General features: G+C 31.9%; 1 protein-coding gene across 3 annotated transcripts in view; it reads left to right on the top strand.

The window, feature by feature from the left end:
- The window catches only part of LOC145292149 (sushi domain-containing protein 2-like), a 454,013-nt gene that overhangs the window by 355,363 nt on the left and 77,002 nt on the right, over positions 1–21,648 (top strand). The gene's annotated exons all lie outside the window — the stretch shown is intronic.

Below are 21,648 nucleotides of genomic sequence, written 5' to 3'. Positions count from 1 at the left end.
CTAAAAACTGTTAAATTTTCTATTTGTATTTAAATTATACATATTTTTTTGTTTATTTCCCTGATTGTTTCAAGTAGAACACGATGTTAAATGATTTCATATTTCAATTTTTGACAATTTAAAAAAAAAAAAACTTTTTCAAGACAATTTGCATAAAAATAAAGATGGAAAGAGTAAAACTAAATAAAATGTTTTTATAATGACCCTAACAAAAGTGCAACCTTGTCGTGGTGTTGGGGCTTCCGTGTCTCAATGACCCTGAGAGCTATGCTGGCAGGGGCCCTCACTTTGGGGCCCCTAGAAGGGTCACCCAAGCCAGAGAGGTTGAAGGGTAGAGACCAGACAAACTGCACTCTGTTCAAAATTAAATGTTTGTCTTTTTGATTTTGTAATGTATATATTTTTTGTTTCCTGTTACATTTTATAGCTGATCCAATCACATTAAATTCGATTTTTCTTGAATGATTTAGAAATGAACATATTTGCCATGGATTTTTCAATAGAAACACTGAAATAAGTTTATATATTTTTGTGTGCTTTTAAATTTATGCTTTTATCACATTTAAATATAAACCCTCTTAACTTTTGCCCAGATTATATTTTCAATATATAAACCAGAAGAACAGTAACACTTACCTATGTAGCCCCTGTGTTTATAGTCCTATGGTGACTGAATTTAGAGAAGAAAAATTGCTCAATTTCAATCAATTTCAGAATTTCCTATATTAATTCCAACCTACTGGACTCTCATGAAACCTTTTTCAATTCAGACTATCAGTGTTTCATTTTCTTATTCTGTGATATCATCTTTCACTCGATATCATTACAGGGAAACAATCAACTTAATTTTAATGATATGCAGAACAGGTATATAAACAGGCAGTTTTACAACTGTTGAACAAGGAGAGTCTATCAAACATGCATAAACTAAAAGGAGTAATCATAATTAGAGAACATATCCTCCAAAACTAATAAAGAGAAATTTATATTGAGATTGTAAATATATATCCATCCTGTCACGCAAAAGTCTTAATGAGAACTTAAATCTATTTGAATAACGTTTTCCTTTTTTTTTTTGTTTTCTACACTGTTTTTTTTCTGTCCTTTTTTTAACTTTCCAGTTTAAGACGTTTTATTTATTTCTTTATCTGAATTGCGATTGTTCTTTTTCAATTAACCATTTCACTTCTAACATTTAATGTTTTTAACGGTTTTACTATATATCATGAGTTAAAAAACAACTCAAATGTTGAAGATTCTTCAAGAGCTAATATAAATTATTTTATTTAAATACTATACATGATAGTGTTTGTTAGGATACCCGGGTTTTATCAATTGGATCATCCTGGATTTAAGATAAAATTCTGCTAGTTATTGCAAAAGGATTCGTCAGTCCCCTTTTGATATTTAAGGATTCAAAATTAGGTTGACATAAGTTCTGAATAATTTATAAACAACAAAAAAAAAATACAGTTTCAATTATTAGTAATCATCATGCAGTTCGTCAGTCTAGATGATGACTAGTTATATATATGATGATGACTAGTTGGGGCCGCAATGCTTTATCTGGATGATGCTTTATCCCTCTTTATGTGCAAAATGTCTGATCACTTCACTGTTGATTGTTGGGGAGTTGTTATCTGATGAAGACTGATACATCACTTCTGCCTTCCCTATTTGTAGATTGATCTTCCTGGCTGTTTTAGAGAAGATATCAACTATCCTCTGCACTTGAACTTGATTGTGAGCTATCAGAGTAGTGCCGTCTGCGGACAGCAGTTCTCTTATCAGCTCCTTCCTGGTCTTGGTCTTAGCCTTCAATCTTGTAAGGTTGAACAGTTTCCCGTCAGAACGCATGCAGATGAAGACACCTTCTTCGATGTTGTCAACATACTAAACATTTGCATAAACTGACTTACCACTGGAAAATTCAAAAATACAACATGGAATTGAACTATATAACAGTTAAACATGAACAAGGAACCTTAATTTAAATTGTGAAATAGAAAATGATGATCATCAGCTGTTTACCCTGGAACTGTTTCAGAGATTATCTATATACCTATAATTTTTTTTCGCCCTGACATTGATATTAAAAGCCTACTTTTTCTATTTAAAAATTGTTCAAACGAACTTAATATACTCAGTCATGGATATGTGACCGACTTCATGAATATCAACTAATTTGCATATTCGTTTGAAAAACAAGCATTCCTTAATTATTCATTGTTTATGGTTTGTTATTAGATGATTTCTTTCATTTAACTATTACGCTTAATTTTTATGCATAGTTTCTACATTGTGTATAATCGCATAGAATTTTAGAAAACATTACATAGCACATGAAGATATATATAAAATGACCTTGTCTGTGTGTATGCAAAACGTCTGTCAAACTCCTTCCTGAATATTTGGACTAGAAATATAGGGTATTTGGACTTCAAGAACACTTGATTTGGGTTTTAGCCTGTAAAATAGCTGCTAAGGTATCAAAATTGAAAAATAAAAGCAGTTGCTTTTGGCAGGAGTAAATCTATCTTCTGATCATGCATACATATGCATTTTTAGCTTGAAGTTGCTTAATTTTTAGCCTTTTTAATCCATTTGGCAATAGCTCAGACAATAACGAAGGTTGTAGCACTAAATAACAACTATGGTAGGAGTGCTGAATATTTTGGTTTCGATTCCAGCTGATGGTACTGAAGTATGTTTTAAACGTTTTAAATCATCACTATATATATTAGGTACAATATAATAATCAATAGAGAATTTCCTCTATAATAATGAGTACGAAATCTGCGTTAATTAAAATATCCTATTTAAGCATATTATATGGCCAAGCAATGCTGGGCGACTTGCTTTAATTTATAAAATTAGAAGATATAATACATCCTCGAGTGGTCTCTGGCCTTGATAAGTGGTTATGCCTATGTAAAAAAAAAACAAAAAAAAACAAATAATATATTATTAAAACATTTTCTTTAAAAACTTCTGTGATATGTTAGTTAGCACCCCCCCACACACACACAAATAGTACTTTACTACCTACAAGCAACAGTACTCCATCCTTGGACATACTTGGCTCTTATACAGGTAGAGAATTGCATCAGCAGTGAGATATCTACTGCAGCGGTAGAAGGATCCTACCATTTTCCCAGCAGCCCTGGCAGCGGATTTACTGTACATGTTCCATCTCAGATCAGGAGTAAAGGTCAGACCTAGAAGTTTGTCAAAACATGGAGCCTCCTCAAGACAGGAGCCATTCATTTCGATTGATGCCAGACGGGGTCAGAGCGTTGATGATGTAAAGATAGAAGCTTGGTTTTAGATGCATTAAAATTAACCAGCCACCTCTCTCCCCATTGCACTACATGATCAAGATCAGAAGAGAGAATCAGAACTTGGTCGTTTTAAAACATTTGTTTAAGAACTTTTCTGTGATATGTTAGTTAGCACACACACACACACACACACACACACACACACACACACACACACACACACACACATAGTACTTTACTGCATACAAGCATATATATGGAAAAGATAACAGAACTTCAATCTTAGAATGTGGGAACTTTTGTGTTGCCAGGCCCATAACTGACAATTTTGTTTTCTATTTTCCTTAGCAAAGAAAAATAATTCTTGATGAGATATAAGGCTATAACAGGAAATAAAAAAGTAGTATCAAAGTTCATAGATGTGGGGGTGGTCCCTCCCTCTCCCAACAAAAAAAAAATGTGGGGTTATCTGTGGAAAGGCTTAAAGGTCAGAATCATTTCTATGTCATGAAGGATTGAAAAGAGGAAACTAAGATTCCCCTAAAAATTGTGACCTTTCATTTTTTTTCCAGAAATAATCTCTGAATTTTCATGGGCTAAACTCGTTGACTTATCAATTCCATACTTGTTTTTATTTTAATTTTTTTTTTTTATTATTGTTGGGTACTTTTAGTGACCTGTCAGTTGCACATCATGTGTTGAATAGTTTGAAATCTTAATTTATGAATTACTAGAGCTTGGCGCCAGGCATTGTCCGGTCATAAAATAGGCTTAAACATATTTTAATTTAGTCAGATTTCTTATATATTACTATAGAGTCAATTTTCTACCAATTATTTTATGATACTGTACCCCATGTAAAGTCGTGATTTAAAAAAAAAAAAAAAAAAAAAAAAAAAATGACTTGAAGCTAAAATCAAAACTGAAACCGATAGCAAAACTGTACCATTAAAATGCTAATGATGTTATGAGTGGACCATCGTGACTCAGTTTATTTTTAATGATTTTTTTTATCTAACATGAATGTACAAACAGTATAACGATTTGCACATGCGTATAAGAGTAGTTTTAGTTGATTCACGCTTGGTAAGTTCTGATTATTTTCAATTCCCCCCCCCCCTTTTTTTTTAACCGTTTAAAACCTATTTTAACTGGGTAAAAACCATAAAAGAACGGTCGACAAATGAAATGATTTGAGCCGTCTCGCATTGTTCTGCAACCTACCATTCTGGAGGAGATGTAGTTTGAAAAAATGGAGGCCGACAGACAGACAAACATAGTGAGTTTTATAAATGAGATTAAAACATGTATCTTCATCAATGTTGTTTGCATCAAATTTGTTTTCTTTAATACAAGCCAAAAAGTTGCGTTAAGAACGCTTTTCAGTCTTGCATCTACAGAAAGTTGTTCAACTGTCATTATTAATATTCTTAAAACCGGCCCGTTTGGCATAATGGTAAGAGCATTCATTAATGGACCAGGAGGTCAGGGTTCAATTCTTAGTTAAGTGATATCTAAGATTTATAAAATGGTACTCGATTCCCTTTTACTAAGCAGCATTATAAGGGAAGGATCAAGGATAAGTGGAGTAATCCTGGGAATATAGTGGCACCTTTTTTCTACACCTCCGTGTAGCAGTTAATGAAAAGGGAGCCTTTGGGTCGCCTTCGACCATAGTCGGCCAGTTAAATTTGGCTTTATAATATTCTTAATTTTAAAACCTCCACCATCCAAAGGTCTCTTTATGCTAAATTTTATGCACTTCTGACAATAAATTTAAAAAATGTGTTTTTAGTTTTCACAATATAAAAATTTTCACACATCTCAGGCACACTCAAGGTGCTTTATTTCAAATTTGGTGCCATTCTGTCAAATTGTTTTGGAGCCTATAAGTAATCAACAAATTGACAAAAAATGTGGAATTATAATATAAACGAGCATGATACCCGGCCTAGGATGGGCACAAGAAATATGTATAGTATTATTATTTTTTCTTTTTCTTTAGAGAGTAGGTATGTTTTCAGGGGGCGCATCCCCAACTTGATAAAGTTTGCAAAAAAAAATGTGCTCTTGTTATTCATTTTGTTATCTAGACTCTATACCCGTAAACTTTTAAACTAATAAACTTAGTGTGAATTATCTCTTACATACACATTGACACTCACGCTCACATACCAGTCTGATTAAAATTTTATTACATAATATAATAAAAATTTTGATGTGGAGCAATTCTTTTCTCTATAAAATGTTTTATACCTAGCTTATTTTCAAACTTTTTTTTTTGGGGGGGCACATCCTCTAAATGGTAAAGTTTCCAAAAAATAATGTGACTACATTACTCCTCACGTTTCATAGAATATATATTCCATAATTCATGATAATCGGTTTATTAGTTTAGGAGTGAATCCTATATATAAATACACACATTAGTTTCTTCAGAATTGGGTACTAAGTACTCACAGGAATGATCGCATGAAGGTGGCCAATATTCGTAGTGAAAGTGTTGGATCTTATAGGAATCGAACATTATTTGACATTGAATAATCTAATTTCTAAAACTCGATATGTCTGTCTCCATTTTTTTTTTTTTTTTTTTTTTTTTTAAGTGCAAGACAAGGCAATGTTGCAGAGCGGCATGGAGCAGATCAAATGTTTGCATTGATGGAACTTGCCAAGCTTAAGTTGACTTAAAGTGCTTACATACGATGTACAGATATACATTTATACATTAAAGTCTGTCCATTTTTAACTATTTGTTATCCATTTGATGATAGCTAAGACCGGAGTGTTAAATGCGATGGTTTCAATTCTAGCTGAAGGCACCTAAGTGATTTTTTTTTTAAATCACTACAATATATTGGATACAATATAATAATTAGTAGAGAATTGGCTCTATAATAAATACCAAATTTGCATGAATTAAACTATCATATGTAAGCATACTTTGTGACCGAGCGCCTTGCTAGTAAATGCATAAAAAGTTGAATAATATTTAAAAAAAAAAAAATTTAAAAAAAATTGATTTGAAATTTATCAAAACAATAAAAATTAGGTCAATAGTTTGGACAAATTGTGTATGGCCGCAAATAATTAGGCTGAAAACATTAGTATACAAAGAATTTGAAGGGAGGCAAACATAGTGAAAATCTGAAATGATGTCACAGCCGAGGTGGGCTGGGTATTTGGCCCAAAGACACCAGATCATTGTTGAGGTGGCTCATTCTCTTGGCTAAGGTATGGTCCTATGCAGTTTTGAGGGCTCCGCCTACCCAGGCCTTGCCTACTCACCCTTTGAGAAGGGGTTAGTTTATTGCTAATCACATGAGGCGCCCTTACCAGGGGATGCTGATGCACCTGCCTAGGCATTTTTTGCAAGCCAGAATGCTCTTTCTTTAAGGTGTTGGCTTTTCAAACCCCACTTTCCCAACCTTATGTCACATTATCAAAATAAACGAAATGATTGCAACACAAGAATAAAATAAGTTTTGGAATGGATACTTTGTTTCCGAATTTAAAATGGAAAGATCTAGTAGATGAAAAAAAAACTTTCACATACAGATTTTTACCCCACGTAGTAGAAAGCTTTAATTTTTGTTTTCTTGAATTATTGTTGACTGCCTTGCATTGTATCATGTTAAAATCTAGGTAATTTGTGTTTTCTTTAACAAAGAAAAATTCTGCAATAAACATGCGCTTGTCTTGAGCACTGTTTAAGAAACCAAAGTAAGAACTTTAGTAACATCATTTATACATATCTAATATATAAAAGACAAAATGTGTGTGTTTGTATGTCTGCCAAAACTTTCAACACACGCAACAGATCTTCACAAGATTGTTATCGATTTTAAGCTCGATCCTTTGGACGACAAATATCGAAAAATTGGCCAAAACATTCATGTCTTCACCTTCAACTCAGCCGTTTTTTTACAAGGAGGGGTTCACTTTTTTCATCGACATTTTTGCAAGTCAATGTCTCTGTTGGATTGACTACTCTTAATTTCAAGGCTTGTGACTTCCGCTTGCACCATGGCTAAGACATTACTTTTTTTCCTCCTTCATGTTACAGGTTTGAGCCTGCCTGCCTGCCTACTACCTCCCCCCTTTTTAAACCCCCTCCCCCCCCCAAACTGCCTACTGTTGTTTTGATTTCCTCTCCACCCATCACTACTACCACTTTTTTAATCCCCCCCCCCCGGAGTTCCTTACCACACCACCTACACACACCCGGGCAACGCCGGGTAACCCCTCCAGTATATTTATAAATAAGAAAGTCCCACACCTTCAGTGTAGAGGTCCAAAGATACCGGAAAGCCTTCTAATCTAATAGTTTCTTCTCACAAACTGCTAGACTTTTGAATTCCCTTTGTCTCCTCCTTCTGACTTTTTAGACTGTGAAAAAATGACAAAAGTTAAAGCCTGTTAACTTAGGAATACTGCTAAACTTAAGTAAATGTGGTATTGTGATGAGTAATTTCTATTAATCCCTTACTTTGCATCAAACGGATACCATAACACTTAGTTTGCTGCACTTTGTCATAACATAAGTTCATACACAATTTGAGCCAGATCGGCTCAGTTATTTACAAGAAAAAGTGGAACAGATAGACTAACAGACTGAGAAATATGATATACATTCAATCAATATATAATATATATATATATATATATATATATATATATATATATATATATATATATATATATATAACGACTTGGTCTGTGTGAGAGTTCATTCCTTATGGACTGGACTGATTTTTTTTTTTCACACAAATGTACTTTGAGTCTGGGAGTGTTCTTAGATAGGTTTTGTAGTGGAATGCCTTTCATAAATTTTGTATTGAAATGCCTTTGATAAGTATCGATAATCGAAAAAATCTGATTAAAGAAGAAACAATCCGATTTTGACCAAAGTTAACACCATGTGTACATTTTTGAAGCTTGATTATCGCACAAGCAGAAGGGCCTGGCATGATTATTTTATAAGACAGAGGTGCGTTTGAAATGAATGTTTCTGTTTAGAGCACAACTGAACCATGATACTTTGCTTTTGCATTTCAAACTCAAATTCAAGTTATTATATAAAAATAATTTCATAAAATCAACATTAGGTTCTCTACAGTGTAATGTAAAATACTATGTATTGTGGACTACATCATTGTAGGGATGCATGTGAAGCTTCCTCCCAGTTCACTGTACTGGGTTCCCAACTAGATAAGTCAATCATTTGATTTGATTAAAAAATGTGGAATTCCATCGATTTTAATGACAATAAAAATATTGGAAATGTGGAACATTTGTTTATCCTTATTTAATCCTGTACAACGTCAGGTATCCCTGCTAGTATTCAAGCAACATAAAAAAACGAATATGAAATGACTTTTAAAAGAAAAAGTATCATTAACTTTATAATGAGGAGATAAAAACCTCTTGGTTTATTAAAATGCCAATGAGATTAGAATATCTCTGATGTTTACACGTAATTAAATTCATTTGCATTTAATTCGAAAGTGATTTTGTCATAGGTTGATTGAAAAAAAGTAGGATAGTAAATAAGAATTATAGATACAAGTCCAAAATGCCCCCCCCCTCTATGAAAAAAGAAAAATACCAAAAATAATGAAAAATCTTTATGGTGTATGTATCCATGATGAACAGAAAATGTCATACACTAAAAAATCACATAAACTAAGTTTTATTTAAAAAAATAAAATCAACTTTTATGGCAAAAGACAATCAATGATTTCTCAATGCCAGTTTACAACCTAAGGGAGATAATCCCAAATAATTCAAACTTTTGTGAGATTTTACAAAGCCATTCTTAACATGGGGAGGAGAGACATTGGAAAACCCCTAATTCCTATTAATCGCTGACAAATGATTTTCTTTATAAAAGTAAAAGTAAAATATTAGTTTACTTGTCCGATGCCCGGTGTAACAAGCATACCATCATTACAAACATTAATTAATGAGAAGCAAATTACCCCCCTTATAGTTGCTCTTTATCAGTTAGAAATCATTAAAACTATTTCCTCTCCAAAAATTTTCAAAACAAAAAAAGAAAAACATGGCTGCCTGTTTAGTTTCAAATTGGCTATTTTATCATTTTCAAAAAAAGTCTTGTTGAGAGGAGACTAATTTTTTTTTTATTATTATAGATGCTTTTTAAAATTAAAAAAAAAATGTGCCAGTGAATTGCAATCTGTTCCTTTATATTTTATATAAAAAATTATTCAGAAAATACAAAATGTGTTGAATTTTCATTGAAAAAAAATGTAAATTCTTTTTAAAGGTTAAAAAAGAATTTACTAAAAAAACAATTGTTTTAAATTCGCCGTTATTTGTTTTATTTTATTTTTTATTCATTTTATTGTTTTAAAAATTTTCAACTACCATGGAATTTCTATGGGTTCTGCTTTTTGATTTTTGTGTACGATATTTTCTTTGTCATGACACATACATGATAATGATTTTTCTTCAATATTATTTTAGGGGTGGGGTGAGGGTTATGAACTAGCATCGAATTATAACCTAGATCATACCGAAATGTAGGTCAAGGGTGTTGGTAGATGTGTTTGAAATGCAGCTGTGATTGTTTTGATAATTTCAAAGTTGAGGTAAAAGTATACATGTTTGTATTTTGAAATATTGAATTGAGGACAGCGTTAAGAATAACAAAAGCATTATGTCAGTGATTGAGAGAGAATCAGGAGAGAATAACAGCACCAAACTTGTGATCAAAGAAAACAGGTATTCCATCTTTTGCTCCCTCCAGTGGAAGCTGAGGCATTAACCATATCTGTATATCCATGCATAGCGAGAGAATGTTAGCAGCTTAAAAAAAATTTTTTTTCTCGTTTCAAGTCTTCATTTTTGCTGCCACATCTTTTGCATCGGTAAAGAAAGGGACGTAACTCTATACTGTCACGATTTCATGATGTGATGTGAAAATGACAATGAGTGAGTCAGGATGTTAAGGACTGGTAATTTGTTACAAAGTGCTTTGAGATTTGCATTGTGACTAGAACTATATGATGGGACAATTCCAATAATTTTCCTGTTTCTCAAAATCATGTAGGATTTAATTTTTTTTTTAAGTAGGAAAAGTAATGGAGAGTCCTTATCTACTTGTGAATGTAACTTTCTAATGTTTTTCCTTTATGTATTGCATTTAAGATTTTTGATGAATTCATAAGGTTTCCATCTAGATTTTTCACTTCTGCAATTTTTTCCTATTTCTCTACTTTTGCCATTTTTATCTGTGGTATTTCATCAGGCCGTTCTTTTTTGTTTTTTTGTGTGTCTATTTTTATTTATTTATTTATTTATTTTTTTTGTATTTATACTCTCTAAATTTAAGTTTTACTCTTGATTTAAAATCAATTATTTATATTATCATTAGTATCAGCAAAGGAAAGATTAAGTTTTAAACCAAAAAACTTAAAAGAATTATTTTTTGAAAATTAAGCCAAAATTTTTCTGATCCAATTCCAATACCCCAAAATGTTCATATTTTTCAGATTCTGATTCCAATTAATTGTATCATTAATCAAAACTGTTTGACAATTTTTTTCTCAAAAAATGACTAATCTAAAAACTTCAGCTGATAAAAGGATTGAATTAAATTGAATTCACAGCAAAAACTCATTGATTTACTACTACTGCAAAAATGTTAAATTTTTTTTCTCTGTACCTAAAAACAAAGTTCCCATGAATGGAGTTTCTGTCCATGAATTTTTGATCTGTAGAACTCTATACCACGTGTCTGTTTCCTGTTGACTGCAACATAATCAACTTAAAGTCTAATGCCAACAAATACTTCAGCAATCCAATTAAAAAATCAAATCCTGCCCTTTCCACCTACAATTCTCAATCCTCTCATATTTTTCATCAATCTAATCAACAATTTGATTAATGCTTATCATTACGTGGCCTTTAGAACTTTGTAAGTGCTGACGCATAAATATTAAAAAATTTGGAATTAATATTTTATTTTTAATTTTATATATTTCATATTTTTTAACCTGTCTTTTCAAGATTGAGCAAATTTTTCAACCTGTCTTTTCAAGATTGAGCAAATTTTTCAACTCGTCTTTTCAAGATTGAGCAAATTTTTCAACCTGTCTTTTCAAGATTGAGCAAATTTTTCAACCTGTCTTTTCAACATTGAGCAAATTTTTCAACCTGTCTTTTCAACATTGAGCAAATTTTTCAACCTGTCTTTTCAACATTGAGCAAATTTTTCAACCTGTCTTTTCAAGATTGAGCAAATTTTTCAACCTGTCTTTTCAAGATTGAGCAAATTTTTCAACCTGTCTTTTCAAGATTGAGCAAATTTTTCAACCTGTCTTTTCAAGATTGAGCAAATTTTTCAACCTGTCTTTTCAAGATTGAGCAAATTTTTCAACCTGTCTTTTCAAGATTGAGCAAATTTTTCAACCTGTCTTTTCAAGATTGAGCAAATTTTTCAACCTGTCTTTTCAAGATTGAGCAAATTTTTCAACCTGTCTTTTCAAGATTGAGCAAATTTTTCAACCTGTCTTTTCAAGATTGAGCAAATTTTTCAACCTGTCTTTTCAAGATTGAGCAAATTTTTCAACCTGTCTTTTCAAGATTGAGCAAATTTTTCAACCTGTCTTTTCAAGATTGAGCAAATTTTTCAACCTGTCTTTTCAAGATTGAGCAAATTTTTCAACCTGTCTTTTCAAGATTGAGCAAATTTTTCAACCTGTCTTTTCAAGATTGAGCAAATTTTTCAACCTGTCTTTTCAAGATTGAGCAAATTTTTCAACCTGTCTTTTCAACATTGAGCAAATGTTTCAACCTGTCTTTTCAACATTGAGCAAATGTTTCAACCTGTCTTTTCAACATTGAGCAAATTTTTCAACCTGTCTTTTCAACATTGAGCAAATTTTTCAACCTGTCTTTTCAACATTGAGCAAATTTTTCAACCTGTCTTTTCAACATTGAGCAAATTTTTCAACCTGTCTTTTCAAGATTGAGCAAATTTTTCAACCTGTCTTTTCAAGATTGAGCAAATTTTTCAACCTGTCTTTTCAACATTGAGCAAATGTTTCAACCTGTCTTTTCAACATTGAGCAAATGTTTCAACCTGTCTTTTCAACATTGAGCAAATGTTTCAACCTGTCTTTTCAACATTGAGCAAATGTTTCAACCTGTCTTTTCAACATTGAGCAAATGTTTCAACCTGTCTTTTCAACATTCAGCAAATGTTTCAACTTGTCTTTTCAACATTGAGAACATTTTGGATCATTTTGTCATTGTGTGCGTGAACAAAATTAAAATGTTCATTTCTGTCATCTCAGTTTAATTTAATACAGTTTTCACCATATTTTTCTCATTACTTTTAAGTAATCTTTAGTGATCCCTCACTGTCAGCCAAACTCAAACCTCTGTCTTATCACTGGAATATAGCATCCTTGTGCCTGTTTTACAAGTATTTTAATGAAATATGCTCTGAACTTGTAATACTTGTATCTCTGCTCAATGTCCATACTCTTGACAAACCCAACATGCAGCCAAATCCTACCCCTTCACTATTGAGATCCATAGATTGTTGGAATGTACTTTAATAGTTTCTTCTCTTTGACTGCTGGACTTTGGAATTTCCTCCCTGTTTCCTACTTCATTAACTCTACTAACCTGTTGAATATTAAATGAATTACTTAGGTTTACTGAACCAGAGCATACTAACCCCATGGATTAAATAAAGGGTTCCATTCAAAATTTCATGCAGATTCTCAAGTTGGCTCAAAAAAATTCCCAAGTTTGACAAAATACACCTGAAGAAGGTTTGAGATTTCTATTTACAATGCCTCCCTATGAGACAGACACCAGAGTCGCTTTTTAACATGAATAAAAAGAACAAAAATAAAAATTGTCTCAGTCGTGAAGGATTTCTCATCCACTGACAGAGAACAATAAATTGAAGTGTAGCATCTGGAGAACAGGTACTACACTTTAATCTTGGACTGAAAATGCCCTGTCAAATGTTTTGATTGGAAATTACTATGTTAACGGCAAGAAGTATTCAAGTCGGATAAACTGAAACATTGTAGAAAATAGGATTCAAGAGGTGAACAGTAGTCAGAATAATTTAAATAAGTTTTGTCATTCTTAGTTCATTTTTTATTTATTTTTGCTTTTAAAATAAACTTTTTGCCTTCATTTTTAGCATTTAAAACATTTTTGTTTACTGAAATCAAATATTTTTGTTTGCTAAAAATATTCATAAAATCAATTCTTATCTTAATGTATCATCTCTATCAAATAGGTGTTGAACCTTACATAATAATTATTATTAGTAATAATAGTAATATATTAATTTTTTACTCTGATGAAACTTTCAACATTGTCCTTTATGCTAAATTTAAGTACAATTCCTCCCAATACATTTGGAAACTCTGTCCCTATTGACTTGTCTCCCCACGAAGCGAAATTTAGACACAAGTTTTGCATGTAATATAATGAAATCCCAGCCAACCCACCCATAAAAAAGCACTTGGGATAGAGACCAAAATAAAAATTACCTAAGTCTAGACAAATTTATCTTCCTCTGACAGAATAAAACAGATACTACACTTTGCTATAAAGTAAAAAATGTATTTTGTAACAAATTGGAAACAAGGCCATCGAAAGTGTTGGGAAATTGAGGCTTGTTAGTCATTCTTGGTCTACAGTAATAAAATTGATGATCCTGCTGTTGTGTAGTAGAACAATCTTTGTCACCAAAATACCATATTTACTTGAGGAGATAATCCTACTAAAAATATCCCTTTCACCTAAAAATGTTCTTTTTTTTAGTCTTTTTGTTCGTTTTTTTTACTTCCAAATTTTTTTCTACTTTATTTTTGCAGCTTAATTTAACACTTTTTTTTTTCCAAATGTGATCTTTCTTTTATATGTTAAAAAAACGTTAATAAAATCTTATTTAAAAAATATTATTCTTTCTTTATTTCATTTTTTAGTAATGGAGTAAATTGGAATCTGAAGCAAAATTTTAATTGATTCTTGAAAAGTAATTATGTTTATTTTTAGGTTTTTAAAAATGTAATTTTTGTCAATTTATTCACTATTTTTACAACTATTGTGAATTGATGAAGTGGTTATCTTGATTTCTATTATGAAAAAAAAAATGGTGATATATTTCAGATTTGAGGATAATATTTTATAATTTGAGTAGATATGTATTTAAATATTTAAATCAGATGTATGCTAAAGTGTGTCATAATCATATTTGATTTAATATCCGTGATTGACAGCTTTTAGAAATGGACTTCAAAACTAATCTATCTTTGGCTAAGTCTTTATTTATCTTTTTCTTTTTTTTTTTTTTTTTCAAATCCATCCATACCAGTTTCTTTCCACCCAAACTTAGAATTAAGAAAGATATACCGTATATCTCGGCATATAAGGTGACCATCAGATAAGATGAGGCACAAAATTTGAGCAACTCTTAATAAATTTATCATATATAGGTTGTATAAGACTGGTTATAATGGGTTTTAAATCATGAAACTATATTTGTTTAGCCAAGGCTAGAGACTGCAAAATCCAGTATCTTATGCAATATTGGTTTTTAAAAAGCTGATTTTCTTTTTTTATTTTTAACTTTAAGGGTCATCTTATATACCGAACTATACGGTACATTCTTTTCATGGATTTTAATATTTAAATTTTTTATACTAAAGTCTAATCAGGAATATTAACTATGACAGTTATGAATTAGCATAGGGTGTAAAGCTCCACTTTTATTATAATACGTACCTCATCATCACATGTGATTTGCAGACAGCACAAAAATTGAATTGCACCAGACTCCAAACTGAGCAATAAAAACTACTTCTTTTTGGGAGCTTTTCAACTCATTATTTTAGTCTTGGTAATATTCATTCTCAGACTTTTATTTTCCATCATATTCTTCTGAGTCTTTAACTTAATAAGGAAGTGATTTATTAAGATGGCAGCATTCATCATTTCTACCATAACGCCTAAGGCTCCTCCAGTCTTACAATTCTTCATCTTACTCTAGCTTCTGAAACCATTTTTTCTCAGTTCTTATAGCTCGTCCATATACTGTTTCAGTCACTTTTCTTTTCTGACTTATATTCAGCTCAAACAAAATACATTGCTACTTAGCCGTAAGTGACTATTGTAGGAACCATGCCTACAGGGACTCTCTATGTAGGAAGTTGAGCAGCAAAATGTCTGTTCACTCTATACTTAAATTTCTGCATGTTAGTACAATCAGGAAAGCAGGAAATAGGGAGGGAATTCCAAAGTCTAGTAATTTGCAGGAAGAAACTATCAAGAGTAGGTTTTTCAGTATCTACTGTGAAGGCGTGGGATTTTGCTGCTTGTCAGGTTAGTTGGGAGTATTTAGTTTGAGTGAGCCTCATTGATACTATTTTAATGGAGCACATTCTATTAAAGTACTTGTAAAACAAGCACAGGAATGCAACATTACAATGATGGGCCAGGAGTTAAAACTTGCTTGACAGTTTAAGACCCTTTTTTTTTTCTTTTTTTTTTTTTTTTGACCCTGTTCAATAAAAAGAGAGACTAGTGGTTGATGCACTGATACATATGTGGCAACACTATCCCATTCAAGGGCGAATGGTAGCTTTGTAGAGATATAGGATACTGTCATGTGTTAGTATTTTTCTAACATGGTAGAGGGAGGCCACCATCTTTTCAACAGCACTCTAGATTTTCATGATTCCATGAAAACATAGAATCACCAATTTCTCTTGGTGGCATTTCTAAGCCTCTTGTCAAGTTCACTTATTGCTAACACTCCATTGTCATTGTCTAATGCAATTCGCTCCCACAATATGCATATTTGTCTTTGCCATCTATTTTACTATCTTGAATGATTCATTCTTTTGGTCGCCTCTTTGTAGTATATACGGAAACCTGGCATTCTCATTCTATTATTATATATAGCAAGCTTTTCTTACTTCCCTCTTTGTCTCAGATATACATCCTTATTGACTAAACCTTTTGTTCACTGAATCTTATACTTTAGCTTTTCTTTGGTAAACTTCTCAACTTCATTCCACAGCCATGTCACTTGGATGCCTTGGATGCCTTTTCATCCACCCACAAAGTCTAATCCGTTATCTCAAGTTATGTATCCTTCACTGTTCTTCCACACATTCTCTAGTGGATCTGATGGCCGAACGCTCCATCACTTGATTTCCAAACTTGTTTCACATTTTCTTCAGTTAACTGCCACTCCTTGTATCTGGGGATAAACTTTGCTGCTTGTTTATATTAGTGATTTTTAAACAAATGCATTTCAGTTATTATTACTTGTGTATCATGGCGAAATAAATTCCAAAAAATGATCCCGTAGAAAAAAAAAGAAATTAAAAGTAAAAATTAAATTTATGGAATTATCAAATTTTATCATATATTTTAATGTGGAAGAGTTGTGCGGCCAATTCTGTATGACAAACAAGGGAGATAACTCTTGACTCGACAAATAAAATGTTTGCCATTTTTAAACCAACGCATTTCAGAACATAATTGGAAATTATTTCTTTCTTAAAAATACATATAATGGAGCTCCTATTGGATCATTTTTCGGAATTTTTTTAATTTATACTAATTTCGCCATGACAAGTAAGTACACAATGTTTTCATCTGAAATGCGTTGGTTTAAAAGATCATAAGTGTAAACAATCGTCTAAACTTTCTCTTTACATCATAAGATTTATTTAGCATGAAATTGCAAATAATCGATTTGTGCTGTGTCGCAATTACTTTGCATTTCTTAAGATTATTTAGTGATTTTTTTTTCTTAACCTATCGATTCATACCTAACAAGATGGCTTTTCTTTTTCCTAAAAAGGGTGTAAACATAGAACATGTCCATTGCAAGAACAAATTCTGAAATTCTTTCTTCTTTTGCATTTCTATGACCACATCCATTTCTTCCATGCGTACCCTCCAAATCACCAAGGATCTTTTCAACATGCATTCCTACCACAGCCAGTATTTTCGTCTTCATCATAAGTTAGTGCAATAAGTGATGAAATTTTTTATTTCATGTTAATTTTTTTGCAGCATAAAATATACTCCCATTTTTTTTTTTTTACCACCCTCTCAAAATTATTCTCCCTTAAAACTATTTTGTTATGTGGTCTAAAGATGTTATCTGATCTGAAAGTGGGTGATCATTTATACATTAAATTTATATGTAAAACTGACCTCCTATTCTAAATTTGTTTTTGTATTTTTTTTTTTTTTTGTAATTTTACTATCAAGTTTTTCGTGCTGTTTACATATAATCGCCTAAAAAAAGTAGAATCTGTTTTTTTTTTCTTTTTTAAATAAATAAATCTATTCTAATATATAATAAAGTAGTTTTAATAATTTTTGTATTAACATTTATACATAAAGACCCAATTTACAAGTTATATGAAGCTTACGGTAAGTAACATACAAAGGGAGATAATTCACTACAATGTGCAGGCAAATAAAAACCCTAATACACTTAGACCAGACTCATAATAGTTGTGTGTATTTTAGATTAAATATTTTTGTATATAAAACAACAAAAATTAAATAAAAATTGGTAAGAAGTAAATGGATGAAATTGAATAAAAAAAAAATAATGAAATTATTGTGGGAAGTTTGTTTTTTATTTGAGAGCTCAGTGTTTTTGGAATGCAAGTATTTCATTTAATCATTTCAACTTAGTGTCAAAGTTAAGTACGTTGGATTATTAGACATGTAGAAAAACTACATAAATAATGAATTTATATTCGATATAATTTCTCCCGCTTCGATTAGCAGTTTCATTTAGCTCAGTTAATAGAGCACCAGATACCAACCACTAAGAATTTGTTTCAGATTCCACTGTTTAGGCACACCAATGAGTGATAAATATATGCAACAAAACATGTGCCTGTCGATGAATATATACATGTGTGTGTATTCATGTTGATATATCATTTCTCTCCTTCTCATGGAAATTAAGAAACGATGAGCCTGGTTAGTACCAAATGGGTGACCATGCACTGTATGTGCTCTCCGCTTATTCCAACATTATTTCCACTTATCTTAAATTTTTTACTGCTAACTAATAATGGGTGGAAACTTATTTACAGAACCTCATACATACATACATATATATATATATATATATATATATATATATATATATATATATATATATATATATATATATATATATTCCAGGTTAAAAATATCCAAACGTAAAAACCATTTCAATGAGATTGTTGATAGTGCTCAAAAAAAAAGAGCAGGATATATATATATATATATATAGAGAGAGAGAGAGAGAGAGAAAATAAAAAGGAACAAACCGTATTATGTGTTCATCAACGTTTCGTCTTTATTTCGAGACTTCCTCTGGATGAAATAAAGACAAAACGTTGATGAACACATAATACGGTTTGTTCCTTTTTATTTTCTCTATTTTGTCGGAATATTATTTCCATTATTTTCATCATATATATATATATACACACACACACACACATACACAGTTGCACCAAAAAGAAAGCCCACACTTGTCATTTTTTCAAAAACCGCAAATTTAAGCTAAATTGAATGTAACTGTTTAAAAAAACTACACCTCATTTGATTCACCTTTTATTCCTCTATAATTTTACTTGCTGATATTTGACTTTTACATGAAGTATTTGAGTATTCATGTCAATTAAAAAAAAATTAACTTAAAATTGAGAAGGCAAAAAAGAACTCCACACAATGTGAAAATTATTTAAATGTAACTTTAGAACATTAATGCAGCACAAATACAACAGGAACACAATGAACTAGTTAATATTTAGTAACATAACCCTTCTGCAATCTTTTGGACATTCTTTGAATTAGTCCGCGGCAATACTCCAGTGAAAGGGCATTCCACTTCTCTTTAATTTTTGTCCAAAGTTCTTCCAGATTTAAAATTTTTATTGCATAGCTGTAACTTGATGTAATGCCATACGTTTTCAATGTGGTTTAAGGTCTGGAGATTGTGCAAACCAATCCAAACATGAAATATCATGTTCTTCAAGGAACCTCTTGACATTGCCAGCTGTGTGAATGGGAGCATTATCCTCCATGAAAATAGGATCATCATCCAAATTCCGGCCAAAGTAGGGTAGAAAATGCTCAGTCAATATATTAATGTACTTGGTTGAATTAATTCGACCTTGCAAGCGAACTATAAGCCATAGACCATTGGCACTAATAGCATCCCACCAAAACCGAAACTCCATCACCTTGCAAGGTTGAAACTGTGCACTTATGATAAAGTTTTTAATCCTTCCTTCGACAGACGTACTGCCTATGGTTACTGCCTAGTCTATTGAACTTGCTTTCATTGCTAAAATCACTTTTGACTAATGTGAAGAATCTTGATCTTCATTGCATCTGACGAAGTCCAGACGGCACTTTCTGTTCTTTACAGAAATCATTGGCTTGCATCTTGCAACACAGCCTCGCAAATTAAATTCCTTCAATCTGTTCTTAACTGTAGAAAGAGAACACTTTTTAACAAGATTACATTGTTATTGGATTTGGGGAGCCGTTTCAAATCTGTTTTTGAGACTGAATCTTTTTGGCGTAAGAATGATAGCTTATTTTTTTTTTATAAAACTATCTTCGTCTAGAAAATGGCAGAAGTAAGGTAACAATGAAATGCCTTAAGAAATATGCTGGATAACCGATTCTCATTCTCTTCCTGAAAGGAATAGGGTCTGATGATGCCATTTCATCCAATAGCACACCATGCAATCACTTTCCATTGGCTAAGCGGATGCTGATTATATTCATGGTGATTAGCCTGAGCGCAGAAGCACATATTTTGCTTGTTTATATGCCCACTCAAGTAACAGTGAGCCTCATTAGAAAAGAAAATCAATAAACCAGAGTTATTTTTAATCCTTTGACTGATATCTTCACAAAAATGTATCTCATTCTGCTTTATTACGATTGATCTGTCTCTGCAAGATCTAAATGGAACATCGTGGATCTATAGTTATTTAACTAACTTGTCAATGGTAACTATTCAATTTTTCTTATATTGACTTAGGAGCACTGAAACTGTGGACAAATCTCTTTTATATACACCTTAATCCATGTCCCTATTTCTACTTTTGTGGCAGTCTTCTCTGAGGTTGTTATCTATGTTTCTCGCACTTTTCATTTGCTAATATATCATATGTTCCTCTTTGTGCAAGTATCTTATCGCTCATTGCTCTGCAGCAAACAAGGTTCAACAAGTGAGTATGTCATGGAAGATTCTCATGAAACTCTTGAATGCTAGACGCCGTTTTGATTTTCTGGAGGATTCCTCCAAAAATTGGAATATTGTCTGGAATAGTGGCTGAACGACGGTGTTGACCACTGTGTTCTTTGTAGACATGCACTTCTTTTCCCCTGAAATTTGGCCAACAAATATTGAATTGTCCTTCTATCAGGTACATTGTTACCACCAAAATTTTTTCTGCATTGCTGCTGCGTCAGAAAAACTGATTTTGTGGCAGAGCATGCCTCGATAATTTTTATCTGCTGCTGCATAAAAGTTTAGTTGAATCCGTATTGGTGTTTAAAGATCACAGGCCTGCTCTCTACACCTCCAAAATATGGAAAAAAAGATATAAAACACAATTTTGGAATGAAAAACAAAATAGGGTGTGTTATGTTTTTTTAAAAAGAGTCTTCTTATATATAAATGCAGCATAATCACGTCAACACACCAGTTCTTATCAAATCACTGAACTTAAACAACATCGAGCCTGGCTAGTATCAGATGGGTGATCATTTGGGAATTCTAGGTACTGTATGTGCTCTTTGCTAATCTCAGCATTGTTTCTAGTCATCCTGAACCTCCACGTGCCACTGGTAGTTAACAACGCCGACTCAGGAGAGGTGTAGTTGGAGATTGCCTAACTCTTGGCACAAAAATTTTGCACACAGGCACTCATACAGTGGGTATCTATAGTGAAAACTGAAGGAAGCTACTATATATATATATATATATATATATATATATATAATGGATGGCAATTCAAAGTTCAATAAAACTTTATTAAAGCCTTAAAGAAAAATACTTCTATGACATTTCAAAACCTAATGCTTCTTAGCAGAAGAGGAGAAAATAGCCATGTTTTATATATATATATATATATATATATATATATATATATTTTCCAGAGGTGAATGAATTTTTAATAAGGTTTATACAAGAGTTCTCAATATTAGAGTAATGCAAGACATACTTTTTATTCGTTTTGCATAAGCATTTATATAGTCTCTACTTTTTTAGAAGCAGCATCGCCTGACAAGGTCTCTAGTTATTTATAACTGGTTG

This window comes from Euprymna scolopes, chromosome 13 (assembly GCF_053919585.1).
Source record: "Euprymna scolopes isolate OS-2025 chromosome 13, ASM5391958v1, whole genome shotgun sequence".
NCBI classification, from domain to species: domain Eukaryota; kingdom Metazoa; phylum Mollusca; class Cephalopoda; order Sepiida; family Sepiolidae; genus Euprymna; species Euprymna scolopes.
This window is presented reverse-complemented; position numbering and strand designations above follow the sequence as displayed.